Here is a 13,752-nt window from a genome sequence, read left to right as displayed (position 1 = left end):
TCTGGGTGGGCGCCGTGCACATTCGAGGGACAAACAAATGACAAATAAGCCGTGAGCAGGCCCGGGGCCTCTGGGTGCCTGGCCCCGGGAGTCGCTGGAATGCTCTGGGCATCTGGCTCTGGTCAAGGAGGCCTTACTGTCTGGCATCAGAATGCTCTCAACAGGCCTCTGTTTTTAAGCCCCCTCCACCAGCCTGTCTTTGGAATTTATTTACAGCGGCTCTGGGAGGTCTGCTGGAGGAACCACTGAGAAGCTGCGCTCAGACTGAAGGAGAACTCAGAGACAGCCGGGTGCAGGGACCCTGGGCTGGGAGGGGCGGGCGTGGAGGCAGGGCCTCCTCGGGGATGGAGTCTCCCCTGCTGCAGTCCCCCATCCTCCCCTCCTACGGTCCCCCGTCCTCCCCCGCACACGCCCTGAGTGCCCGCCATGTATCGGGTCAGGATAAGGGCCCAGAAATGCCCCCGTCCAGACCCTGCCCCGAGCACTCGCAGTCCAGAGACCAAGAAAGAATTTACTCCTTGTCATCATGGACGAGGGGCTTTACTGAGCATCTACTGTGCGCTAAGTGTGTCTAATACATCCTTCCACAGCACTTACTCTGTGCTGGGAGCAATTCACAAGGATCAGTACCTCCTTCATCCCTGTTTTAGGGAGGAGGAAGTCAGCACACAGAGAGGTGAAAGGACTTCTCCAAGGTCGCACAGCAGATGTGCGACGGACTCAGGAGACCGACCCAGGCCTGTCCCAGCAGAACTGAACCACACGGTGATGGTACCAGCTCGTGCTGAGGCCTGAATCCCAGAGAAAGTCCAACCAGGCCTGGAAGGTGGAGAGTCAGAGCCACAAGAGGGCCCCTTGCTAGGAGGGTGGGATGAGGCAGGACTCGAAGGCTGAGTGCTGGGGAAACCAGGGCAGCAGGTGGAAAGCACACTCTGGAAAGAGTAGTTGGAGAGGTTGGAGAACCAAAATGGACCGGGGGCATGGAGGGAGGATGGGCCTGGGGCATCCTGCCCATTACCTGTGGGGCAAACTCACCCAGGTCCACTGTCCGCCGTGAATTTGCTCGCTGCTGCTTACCGGCTGGGTGATCTCTGGCTGGCCCTTTAGCTCTTTGATTTCCTCCATGTAAAGAGGGGAAGAGATGAGCATAGACCCGCGAGGCTCTCAGAGACGAGCTTACCCCATCCTTAGTGCTTGACGTGCGATAATTAAGTTGACCGCCACTCCACCCTTTATAGGGATCCTTACATACACACTGGGGCCTCCCTCGTAGCTCAGTAGGTAGAGTCTGCCTGCAATGCGGGAGACCTGGGTTCGATTTCTAGGTAGGGAAAGATCCCCTGGAGAAAGAAGTAGCAACCCACTCCAGTTTTCTTGCCCGGAGAATCCCATGGACAGAGGAGCCTGGCGGGCTACAGTCTATGGGGTCGCAAGAGTTGGACACGACTGAGCGGCTGAGCACAGCACATACACATTGCTCAGGGATCCCGCTGTTAGGAGGTGGGGAGAGGCGTGAGATGCAGGGATGAGGGGAGTGAGCAGGGAAATGCTGGGCTCAGAGGGGCCCTGTGCGGCCTTGGCAGTGGGCCATGAACCCTGTGCCACGCAGGAGGAAATGAATCACAGATAGTGGAGGTGAATAACCCCGAGTGGTGGCCCTGGGCCCCCCGCCTGGGAGGTGCAGTTCCTCACCCAGCCCCACCAACACATTCCTGCTGTCAACTAGACCCGCCAGACACAGCTCAGCCCTGTCTTCCCTTCACTCCTGAGCTTCCTCTATCCACAGATGGATTCTGAAGACCTACCATGGGCTACGCTTTCTTCCAGGGACTTGAGGAGCAGAGTTTGGGCCTGAGTCAGTCGGTCAGCCAATCAGTCAGTTCAGTTGCTCAGTCGTGTCTGACTCTTTGCAACCCCATGGACTGCAGCAAGCCAGGCTTCCTTATCCAACACCAACTCCTGGAGCTTGCTGAGACTCATGTCCATCGAGTCGGTGATGCCGTCCAACCATCTGATCCTCTGTCATCCCCGTCTCCTCCCCTTTGAATCTTGCCCAGCATCAGGGTCTTTTCAAATGAGTCAATTCTTTGCATCAGGTGGCCAAAAGTCAAGTGAATTTATTGGTCTTTCCCTCCAGGCTTGTCTTCCTTCTTTTCTTCCTCCCTTCTTTCCTCAATCTAGCCATCCTGTCACTACTTCATCCATCTGTGTCCTTCACTGCTCTGACCCTTCACTTGAAGTCCGCCTCTAACATGTGCTGGGTCCTGTGGGTTGCCAGGCTGCAGCCCAAAGAGGTAGACAGACAAGGACCTGGCCTCACCTGTGGACCTCACTGTCCAGGAGGGAGACAGTCACTAGCTAAACAAACAAGCCTGGGCCAGGGCAATGGAGGAAGCCAGCAGGTGATGAAGCTGGAGTCAGGCGGAGTGGGCAGAGAAGGAAGCTGTGGAAGACTGCAGATGTGGAGCCCATCCTGGGGAGACCTGGTAAACGCACTATTCCGAACAGTAGAATCATCTTCCCACACATTCAGTCACCCACCCCCCTGCCCATTCATCTGTCCATCTACTGGATTCTGTCCTGCATTTATTCACTTATTTGTTCCCCCCTATGAAGAAACTTGGTCTATTGAAAATAAAATTGTTTGGGGCCACACAGGTCTGGGCTTCCTTGGTAGCTCAGACAGTTAAGAATCTGCCTGTAATGTGGGAGACCTGGGTTCGATCCCTGGGTTGGGAAGATCCCCTGAAGGAGGGCATGGCAACTCACTCCAGTATTCTTGCCTGGAGAATCCCCATGGACAGAGGAGCCTGGCGGGCTACAGTCCATGGGGTCACAAAGAGTCAGACACAGCTGAGCAACTAAGCACAGCACATGGGTCTAAGTTCTGATGACAATTTGCCATGCAGAAGCCAAATGACTGGAGAAAGCAATCTTGTCTTTCTGTGCCTCCGTTTTCTCATCTGTAGTATGGGCATAAGCATCCTGAGACAAGCATTCGATGAGATGGCAAAGGTCTGCAGGAACACGATAGAAGCTCCATAAATGCAGCTACTATTTCTGGCACCACTGGCTAGTCACTTAGAGATTTCCCAACTCACAAGCAGGAAATGCCTGACCCTGGACCCCCACTCACCAAGGCTGACCGACCCCAGACACCCTGACCCTGGGCTGCATCTTGAGGTCTCCCAAGATGCCTAACCCCTGACACAGAATGGACACAGGCCACCACTCAATCAGACCAGCCTGGGCTGTGGCCCATCCCGGCTCCTCCATCCACAAATGCTGGGATGCACTGAGTTGTCTGCTTCTGGCCTCCTAGTGATCACACAGGGTAGGCACTAATATGGTCCTATTCCTTCAAGCAGGCAAACTGAGGCACAGAGAGACTGCTGGCTGTCCAAGGCTCACCAGCTATCTGAAGAGCTATGGTGGTGCCCCAGGTGTTTCTCGTCCTAACCTGCTGCCCTGCCTGGGACACCGTGTCACTTCACTCCAGGTTTCCTTGGCAGTGAAGAATGGCAGCTGCCAGTGGGGCCAGCTGAACCATCCTGGCTTCACCAGCAGGCACAAGGGGCCGGTATTTTGATCATGATTTGGGGTGAAAGTATTAGTCGCTCAGTTGTGTTTGACTTTTCGAAACCCCATGAAGTGTAACCCGCCAGGCTCCTCTGTCCATGGGATTCTCCAGGCAAGAATACTGGAGGGGGTTGCCATTTCCTTCTCCAGGGGATCTTCCCAACCCAGGGATCGAACCCGAGTCCCCTGCATTGCAGGCGGACACTTTACCATCTGAGCAGCCAGGGAAGCCCTGTGAGTTGGTCTATCTGTTGCAAATGCTTTTTGCAGTCAGGTTTCCTGAAAGCAACTCTGGCGTTCTCTGGGTTCAGCTTCACTCTTAGTACAGAACACTGAGGGACTTTGGCAGGTCAAGCCCGCTTGGAAGTGTCCAGTTGTTGTCAGGGTTCAAAGACTTTGGCTCCACCCTCCCACCTGCCACTAATTTAGGGCCCGATGTCTCGGAGTTCCCAGTTCCCCTGCCTCATAACATAGAACAGTAATACCATCCACCTTGTGGTGACTCCTTTAATCACACTTTTGTGCAGCGCTTGCCTCAGAGAATTCGTTTCTAAGAGCATCAGGTATGTTCATGAGAACAAAATGAGAACTGACATTTGCTGGATAGTTTCTCTGTGACAAATATCTTCACTTTATATACATGATTTCTATGAATCCCATATGTTAATTAGGATGTATCTGGCTCAAGGAACAAATTTCTCTTAATCTCTAATCCATACATGGGAAGTCTGAAGGCCCAGCTTTGACTCGGTAGCACCTTAGGTTCCCAGGACCCAGGCTCTCTCCCTCCTTCTCTTCTACCGTCCTCAGCAAGCTAGCTTTCCATCCTCCAGCTGGTGCCTTGTATGCTCACAATGGTTGCTGCAACTCCAGCCATCACCTTTGAACTCAAGGGAAAAAACAATGGGTAGAGAAGTTTGTTCCACCTCCTGAGTAAAGAAATCCTTTCTAGGAGTACCCCACAAATTTCTCTTTCTGTTTCATTGGCCAGAATTGGATAAGAGGCCCACCCTGAGGTCAATGAATGGAGAAATCATCAGAGCCACCTCTTACAGGGTCATGTCTATGGTCATAAACCCCCTCCACAGACACAAACCTGCCACCACTTCCAAGCAGCCACACGTGGTTCAGCATCCCCTTGTTCAAGTTACAGAGAAAGGGAAGACATGGCGTGAGTGTTGTGGAAACCGCAGGGGAGAGGGCTTCCACTGAGGTGCAGGGATGGGAGTTTGCTGGGGAATGAGACGAGCAGCATGGGGCCCACCGAGGCTGAGTGCAGAGCAGAGGAGGGAGAGAGGCAAGAGAAACAAAGAGATCGGGGAGGCAGCTGGCCCAGAGGCCATGCCAGGACTGGGAATTCCATGCTAAGTCAATGGGCAGGCTTAGGGAGGCTGGCACCGGGAGAATGCCATCACCGTAGTTCTATTCGCCAAGGTTCGCTCTGGTGGCTCTGAGAAGGGTGGTCAGTAACCAACCAACAGGAGTCTGTGGCTAAGGTCCACGTGGGGGTGAAGGGGCTGGACGAGGGCAGACCAGGCTCCAAAGGAGACACCCTTACCGGTGTGGCAAGTGTGCTACAGAGCATAACGGCCAGGCACCCCGAACCCACCAGGGACAACAAGCACCCAGATGCAGAGAGACAGCCCCAGTACCCAAGGGTGTGTGTGTGAGTGTTAGTCGCTCAGTCATGTCTGGCCCTTTGCGACCCCACGAACTGTAGCCCGCCAGTACACAAGACTTCAGGCTAAGAGCAGGGGAGGGAATGCCCACAAATTGAAACCAGGGCTTTAATTTGTAGAGGGGGTAATGATGGTATGACGGGCTCCAGTTCTGAGCTCATTGGTGAATTCCTACCATTTCGAGATCAGTGGACTAAAGCCATCCTCCTTTCTTGCAGCCAGAAAGAGAGAGGAGTGAAAGACGACAAATGCAAACCAGAAGCAGAAGCAGCCGGAGGGAATGGGAGGGAGTTGATTTTCTCCACTGGGAATGCTTTCAAAGCCCCTGCCAGCGCCAGGCCCTGAAACTGGATCTCTGCCTCCACCCAGCACCCTCCACTGGCTCCCCCTCCCCACCTTTGAGAAATGCCCAGGGAAGATGACCCCGGCTCCTTCTGTGAGGTTTTACCACCCCCGGTGTGAAATCACAGCCCTGTAACTTTCCCTTTAAGAGCTGTCAGAGCCGGGGAGGCTGGCCAAGCTTGGATTGGAGGTGGGGACAGAGGGAAGAAAGAAAAAAAAAAAAGAGAGAGAGAGACAGGAAAAGTTTTTCAGAGGAAAATGCAGGGTTTGTCCTTAACCCTGACGTCAAATCTTACTTTAATAAAACCCCCTGAGGGCTGCGGGAAGAGGCATATCTGGCACTTCTGATGGGCCAGGTCAGTCTCGGTCCAACTCCCCCGAGAAGTGGCCGAATCCTCTGGGCTACTCCGTAGATGCCTTGGCCACCGACCTCCAGGCATGAGGTGGTTACTGCCCTGGACGCTGGTGGCAGTGGCAGCAGCAGCTGCAGCGGGCAGCACCTTGGCCACGGTGAGTCCTGCCCCGAGGGGCACCGTCCCCATCGGCCCTGCTGTGTGGGTGGGCGGGATGAGAAGGGCTGAAATGTTGGGGGGCAGGCAGGGAAGTGTCCACTGAGGAGCCAGGGCGAGCCCCAGGGTGAGGAGTCAGGCTGCTGGGGACAGCTGGTCCTGGCAGGAGGGGAATCACGGCCAGTACCTTGGGAAACAAACCAAACAGGACTTCTATGCCCTTTATTTCCCACCTGAAATGCAGTAGAAAGGGGGTACTCGGAGGAAATGGGAGTCAGGGAGCCTGGACTCCAAGCGGAGGTCTGCCCAGACTCGCTGTGTGGCCTTGGGCTAGTCACTCACTCTCTCTGAGCAGCGTAAAGTGAGGAAGATTGTTGTTAGACTTCTAGCCTTTGGGTTTGGAAAATGAGTCTCCAAGTGTTGGAGATACTACAAGATGGGGTGGAAAGGACCAAGGAAAGTTGGAAGGAAAAGGCTAGCTTTCAACAAAAGGGCTCACATGTACCACAGGACTCATGATGATTCTCCAACCACAACTGCCTTGGGCTTGCACAGCTCTCTACAGTTTATGAAGCATGCACGTTTGGGTCCTATAGAAGATACCCGCTGGTTCAGGAGGACCCAGAGGGTTCTCTGTCTCCCACCTCCATCCTGGGGCACACCGAGGGGAAGGGAGGAAGGTCTGCACCTCTGAGAAGCCAGGGAGCGAGACACGTGGCAGCACGGAGCCAGGCAGCGGGCTCGGGGCGGGGAGCAGGCACAGGGCGGGCAGGAGGTGGGCAGCTGCAAAGAGCTTCTGAATCCAAGAGCCCACAGCCCTGGGCCAGGGCCTGCTGCCAGGAGTGAGGCCAAGAGGCTGGCGGAGGGCGGTGGGAGGGAGTTCATTACCCACTCCCACAGACAGCTTTCTTGGGATTTGATGTGCCCCATTTCCAGATGAGGGAACTGAGGCTGGAGGGGGTAAGCTACTTGCCCATGGGCTCAAAGACACAGGTTCTGATTCAACGAGATCTGAGGTTCAGAGCTGACCATAGGCCAGTTGCTCATAGGCGCTAGGAGATGGGTGTTCCTCCAAGCACGGTAGAGTGCATGATGCGGGCAGGTAGAGCTGGTGACTCGCTGTTGAATCCTCCCTGCTTTGTGTGGCTCTTGCCTAGTAATTGGTGCTGAACCAAATAAAAAGGACATTAATTCCATTTTACAAATGAAAGAAATAGACAGGGCAAGCCGGGGACTTGCCCAGGGTCTCACTATCAGTAAGTGGAAGCGTTCAAACTTAGATCTTTTTTTGCCAAATGCCACTCTTTCCTGCAGACCCGAGCAACCAGGAGGTGCCACAGGCACCTTTATTTCACAGCTGCTGTGTCTGGGAGGACAGGGGGTGGATGGAGAAGAGGTGAGAGGGGTATGGTAGTAAGGTCTGAGTGAGGAGGAGGAGAGAGAGATGTTGGCGGACAGGGGTGTCCAAGTACATGGGAACCCCGAGCACCTCCTCAGAAGGGAAGTACTTTCTCCCCTGGGAAAGAGGGGCTACAGATCCACAGGCTCAGCTGAGGGGACGTGTAGCATAGGAGCTGGGAATCCAGCAGCAGGACGGAGGGAGGGCTTCCGAGAGGAGACAGGGTACCTCTCCTCTCCCCCTGACTGGGACCTTCTCTGGGGATCTATGGTAATCCCCCAACACTGCTGCATGATTCAGGAGCTCCCCAGACAGAGCCTTAATGCCCCCAGCAAGGGCTGGGAGACACATACTGTCAACCTGCACTTTGCTTTAGAGACAGGTTCCAGCCATGCTCATCCTCCCCAAGCTCACATATAAGGGCACTGTGAGTCCACTCAGGGTCCTGGGGGTGTTTAAAGAAAAAAATAATAATAAATGATGATAAATGTTTATATAGAAGAAAAAAGTCGGTGAGAACTGCCAAGAAAGCTTCGCATCAGAGAGTAAAACATTACCAAAGTTCTGTAATTGAAGGAGGAAGAAGCCAGCGCAGGAAGAGATAAATCCAGGAGCTGGACAGGGCGGAGAGCTCAGAAACACAGCCAAGTGTATTCGGGAATGTAACATATGATAAAGGTGAACTACAGGCAGGCCTTGTTTCTCCATCTCTTTGCTTTTTTTTTTCCCCCCTTCTACATGTATTGAGGTCTTCCCATGTGCTAAGAGAAAGGGCCTACATTGTTGGGGGTGGGGGGCATTGCTGCACCAAATGCTATCTATTTATATACATAAGACCTTCCTCAGTTCATTTAAATGATATTTTTTAAAATTTAATTATCTTTAATTTGAGGATAATTGCTTTACAACAATGTACTGGTTTCTGCCGTACATCAACATGAATCAGTCATCAGTATACATGTCTCCCCTCCCTCCTGAACCTCCCTCCCACTTCCCACCCCATCCCACCCCTCTAGGTTGTCACAGAGCCCCAGTTTGAGTTCCCTGAGTCATACAGCAAATCCCCACTGGCTATCTGTTTTGTATGGTAGTCTATGCACTTCCAGTCTACTCTCTTATGAGTCTTTATTAAGCATCTCCTGAATGCTCATAGCAACACTGTTAAGCAGATGTAATCATCCTTCTTTGTAGATTAAAAACTCAAGCTCAATACAATATGGTAAAGTAATTAACCTCCAATAAAAAAAATAAATTTATATTAAAAAAACACTCAAGCTCAGAGAGGTTCAGTAACTTGCCCAAGGTCACACAGCTAGCAGTCAGTGGGACTGACATTTGAGCCTAGGTCAGCTCTCAGCAGTGCAGCCTCCTGCCTCCCTGGCCCGTGTCCTCGTGCAGACATGAGAAGCACAGGGTCCGCACCCCTACTGAGCCTACTCGGCTGAAGAGGCAGGGAACAGCCTCTCCATGGGAACGAGAGGCGACAGGGGTGATGCCGTCCAGGAGAGCAAAGCTGGGTACAGGCCCTTCACTGCCTGGTCCCTTAACCACTTGGACATCCCCATCTTCTCTTGTTAATTGCGGCTGACAACCTGACCCCCCTGCAAGCTCCCTGGGGCCGAGGAGTGAACACAGAGCTGATCGAGGGAAGTGTCTCAGTGGCACAGTGAAAGTGAAGTCGCTCAGTCATGTCCGACACTTTGAGACCCCATGGAACCTGTAGCCTACCAGGTTCCTCCGTCCATGGGATTTTCCAGGCAAGAAGACTGGAGTGGGTTGCCATTTCCTTCTCCAGGAGATCTTCCCAACCCAGGGATTGAACACAAATGCTGTGCTAATAAATTCTGGGGCACATGTGAGGTCTCTGATAGTCTGTGTAAGGCTGAGACTCACATCTCTTCTCCCACAGAAATGTGTGTGGGTGTGCACAGGGGTACAAGTGCATGTGTGTGTATGTGTATAAGTGACTGTGGCTTGTCTGAAGGTATAGATCCCCATGGCGTCAGGATGCTTGAGCTGGGTGTGAAATGCAAACCCACCCTCAGCCTCTGGAATCGACTATAGGACAATGTGGCTCTGGATAAGTGGCACATTTCCTTCTAAAAGATTGCAGGAGCATCGCGATGCCTTCTTTATACCCCCTGTCTATAGCAGGGACCTGAGCTAGCATTTCAGATCCCACCCCAGGCCCCACAGCCGCCAGCTCCCTGCCCAGAGCCCCTTCCGGCAATTTGGACGCTGTGCTCTTGGCTCTGAGCCCCTCCTGCTCACCGCTGGCCCAGGATGCTTGCAAGAGCGTGGCTGGGACAGACCCTTCCCACCTGGGCATGGCCCTTGGCCAGGGCTCGCCCTCTGGACTGGGCATGAGAACAGTGCTCCGTGGGACACCAGATCTTGACCTCGAGCTGAGCAGCACCCCCAGGCTGTCTGCAGACTCACCTCCCCTCCCCAGGTTTCAGGAAAGGCCCTTGCCCTGTGCCAGCAAAGCAGCCAAACGCCAGGAGGCTATCTTTGTACAAACAGAAACCCTGGAATTCCTCCCAGGAACCTTTGCCATCTCTCTGAACGCGGGGAGGGGCTGCTACACACCTCGTAGGTTACATGTGGGGGCGGGGAGGTGAGCCAGCCGTGGCCCAGGGTGGGATCCCGGGAGGAGCCGGGAAGGATGCCAACTGCAACCCGGGAAGTAAAGCAGGCTAAGAAGGCCCGCAAGAGAACCCTGCAACTGCGGATGTTTGGGGCGGGGCTTCAGTGCGTCGGTCAGTCATTCAACACCTCCCATGTCTCAGAAACATGAATGATGATGAGAGCTAACCCTGACCCAGAGCTCACTGTGTTCTAGGCACCCAATCCCAAGCATCTACATACATCAACTCACTTGAAAACCACACACCTACAAGGCGGGCTCATGACGGTCTAGACCAGGCTCATTACATCGTCCAACCAGTAGCCACTTGCCACATGAGGTCCTTGAGCCCCCATGTGGCCGACCCCAACTGAGCTGAAAGAGTAAAATCCACAGTGTGAATGTAAGACTGCAAAATTCTCATGGTGATTTTTCCTATTGACACCGTGTTGAAAATACTGATAATTATATTGATAATAATGATAGTACTGTTACTATATCAGGCCAAATGAAGTATATTATTAAAATAAATTTCACCTTTGCTTTTTGGTATGATTGCTGGAAAATATACAATTCCATCTGGAACTCATATTATGTTTGACCAGACTGTGTTGGCCTGAAAAAAACACAAGGGTACATAGAAAGGTTATAGTGGGGAGGGGGAAATACTGAGCTCCTCTCCTTCCAAGCTGTACACCCTCAGACAAGTAACCTAGCCTCTCTGGGCTAGTTTCTTCATCTATAAAAAAGGCATAACGTTAGTACTTGCTTCTTGGGTACTAATCCTCTTGGCATGACTAAAGAGTGAAAGAGGTAAACCACACGAAGACCCAGCAGAGCCAAGGGGGAGAGGGAACTCACCCTCCTTCCAAACAGCAGGGGAGGGGCATCCCGTCTTAAGTGGGAGCACCGGCTACAGACAAGTGTGCAGATCCGAACGAGTGATCAGAGGTTTATCAAGGCCCCAGGCTCAGGACCGGGTGGGCAAGAAGCGGGGCAGAGCAGTCGGTGGACGGTGCTGGGTTGACTGCTGAGCTGATCTTCAGAAGATCTCAGGGTTTCCAAGTTCTGGACAGCTTCTCAGCACATGTAGGGGGAGTCAAGGAAGATTTCTGGGTTATCAGATAGGAGAGGGAAATACAGATAGTGATGATGACGATGGTGATGGTGATGATGCTGATGGTGCTGCTGATGGTGGTAATGATGATGGTGCTGATGCTGCTGGTGCTGCTGCTGATGGTGGTAATGATGATGGTGATGGTGCTGCTGCTAATGGTGGTAATGATGATGGTGATGGTGCTGCTGCTGATGGTGGTAATGATGATGGTGATGGTGCTGCTGCTGATGGTGGTAATGATGGTGATGCTGATGGTGCTTCTGGTGGCGGTAATGATGACGGTGATGCTGATGGTGCTGCTGCTGATGGCAATGGTAACATGATGGCAGTGATTAAGAGGATGATAATACGAGATTTGCGTCTTCCAACCCTGAGACAGGTTGACAATGACTGAGATTTCCTTAGCTCGTCCATTCACTTGTTCCATGGATGCTAACAGGCCTGCTCTCTGCCCTGCCCCATCCTGTTTCTAGAGAAGTGATCATAGTCTGTCAGCTCAGTCCCTACCGTCAAGGATGGCTCATGTGTTTCAGACAGACTTTTAGCTCAGAGGAGTATGTTGAAAATCTGATAGGGAAGCTTAGAGGACTGCGAGAGAGAGAGAGAGAGAGAGAGAGAGAGAGAGAATCAGTTCTGGGGCCCTGAGCCTGAATCCCTGGGGAGACCTCCCCACCCTCACCAGCGTACATGAATTAACAACCTTGATAATTCTTATGCACACATCGTTTCTAAAACCATTGAATTGAGAGACTCTGGTCTCTCCTCCAGCCTTGACTTCCTGATTATCTGCCAGCTCTCCTCCTCCTCCTTCCATCCTGGGGGGCAGGGGTAGGGGAAGAGAGACAGAAGCAGAGAAGGAACAGGGCCTCTCAGGCGTGAGTGATGGGCATTCCAGGGGAGATGATAAAATCTGCTCATCCTGTCCCCCTAATCAGGAGGCAAGTCCAGGCTTGGGGCATGGACCATGACTCTGCTCAGCCTTGGTGGGGATGGGAGCGGGGAGAGAGGGAAAGAGATTCTGGGCCTGAAGGACAGGAAGGGAGGGGCTCTCCCTCCCTCTCCCCATCCCAGAATCTGTGTTGAGTCTCAGGGTGCAGAGAAAGGCCATGCGCCCTGATCTTGCCCAGAGCTGGGTGGGGAGAAGGGAGGAGCTGGTCTGAGGGGGGAGGGAGCGTCCTGAGAGCGCTGGAATTTGGATCCTGCTCTTGGAGTAGAAGGATGGACTTGTCCAGGGAGTCAGTCATCCAGTCATCACTGTCACTTTGGACATTTGATAATACTGAGAATGAAGAGGTTGGACTTGACCCCAAACTTGCTTCCAGCTGGAGCCACGACCCATCCTAGGGCCACACTCATTCACCCGGGGGCCAGGAGTGGGGTTCATTGCTGTGATTCTTAGGGGGCGACTCATGCCACTGCCCCTCCATTAGGAGCACTGCTGGCCTGGCACCCCAAAAGCTGAGGTTCTGGGATGTCCCTCTAGATGTATTTCTTCCTTTCAAGGTGTCTCCAGATATTCTCTCTTTGGCCCGCGTCTCCTTTTTCGACCCTCAGAGTGTACCCTCTGGTTTCATAAAACTGGAAAACATACCACGAGTTGAATCTCCCAGGGTCCCACCATCTCAGTGGTACCTTGTCAGGCCTGGTCCCAGATGCTGCAGCAAAGACCAATGCCAGCTCCCCCGGCACTGCTGAGTGGGCTGTGCAGGTGCCCAGGACTCCAGAGTCTTAACGCTTTTCACCACACTTGATCCTTGAGGTCTTGCAAGCTTGAGAAGCGTCCTTGTAAATACCACTGAAGAGCCTGGTACCACCTGCATCCCCATCTCTGTGAGTAATACCTCCATCTGCCCCCTGTCAGAAACCTGGGGCTGTTTTCCACCCTAACCTCCCCACCCAGTGCCTCCAGCTCCCCACTCCTCCCTGCTGCCAGGAGAAGCTAGACCCTCTTTCGGCTGAGCCCCCTGTCCTAACACCTCACAGGATTCCTGCTGGACCACAAGTGCAAGTCCACACACAAAGCTTGGTGGGAAGAGAACAGATTCTGCTCTTGGAATGAGGTGGAGTCAAGCACAGAATTTGAATTCAGACAGGAGATCACCTTGAGCATTCTGAGCCTCAGTTTCCTCATCCATGACCCCAGGACACCCACCTCTGAATGGGTCGTGCTGAGTACAGAGCCTGGAGCAGCCTTCCCCGAGACCAGCCTAAGCGTGGTTTCCAGCCTCACCCTTTGGGACCGCCCTCCTTCACCTTCTTTCCAACTTCAAGGGCCATTCTCCCAAACACCTCTGTGTACTTGCCCCTGCTGTCCCTTCTGCCTGAAATGCCCTCCCCACCTTTTCGGTTCGTGGAACAATGTCTTCCTAACCGGTACCCCTCTGAGAAGCTTCCTTCAGCCTCCCCCGCCAGCTGGAGCAGCTGGCATCCCACCGTGGGCCCCACAGTCCTTGTTCTCACTCGGGGGAAAGAAGCGCACCACTCCGCTGGAGCACTCAGCC

This window comes from Budorcas taxicolor, chromosome 14, assembly GCF_023091745.1.
Source record: "Budorcas taxicolor isolate Tak-1 chromosome 14, Takin1.1, whole genome shotgun sequence".
Taxonomy (NCBI): Eukaryota; Metazoa; Chordata; class Mammalia; order Artiodactyla; family Bovidae; genus Budorcas; species Budorcas taxicolor.
This window is presented reverse-complemented; position numbering follows the sequence as displayed.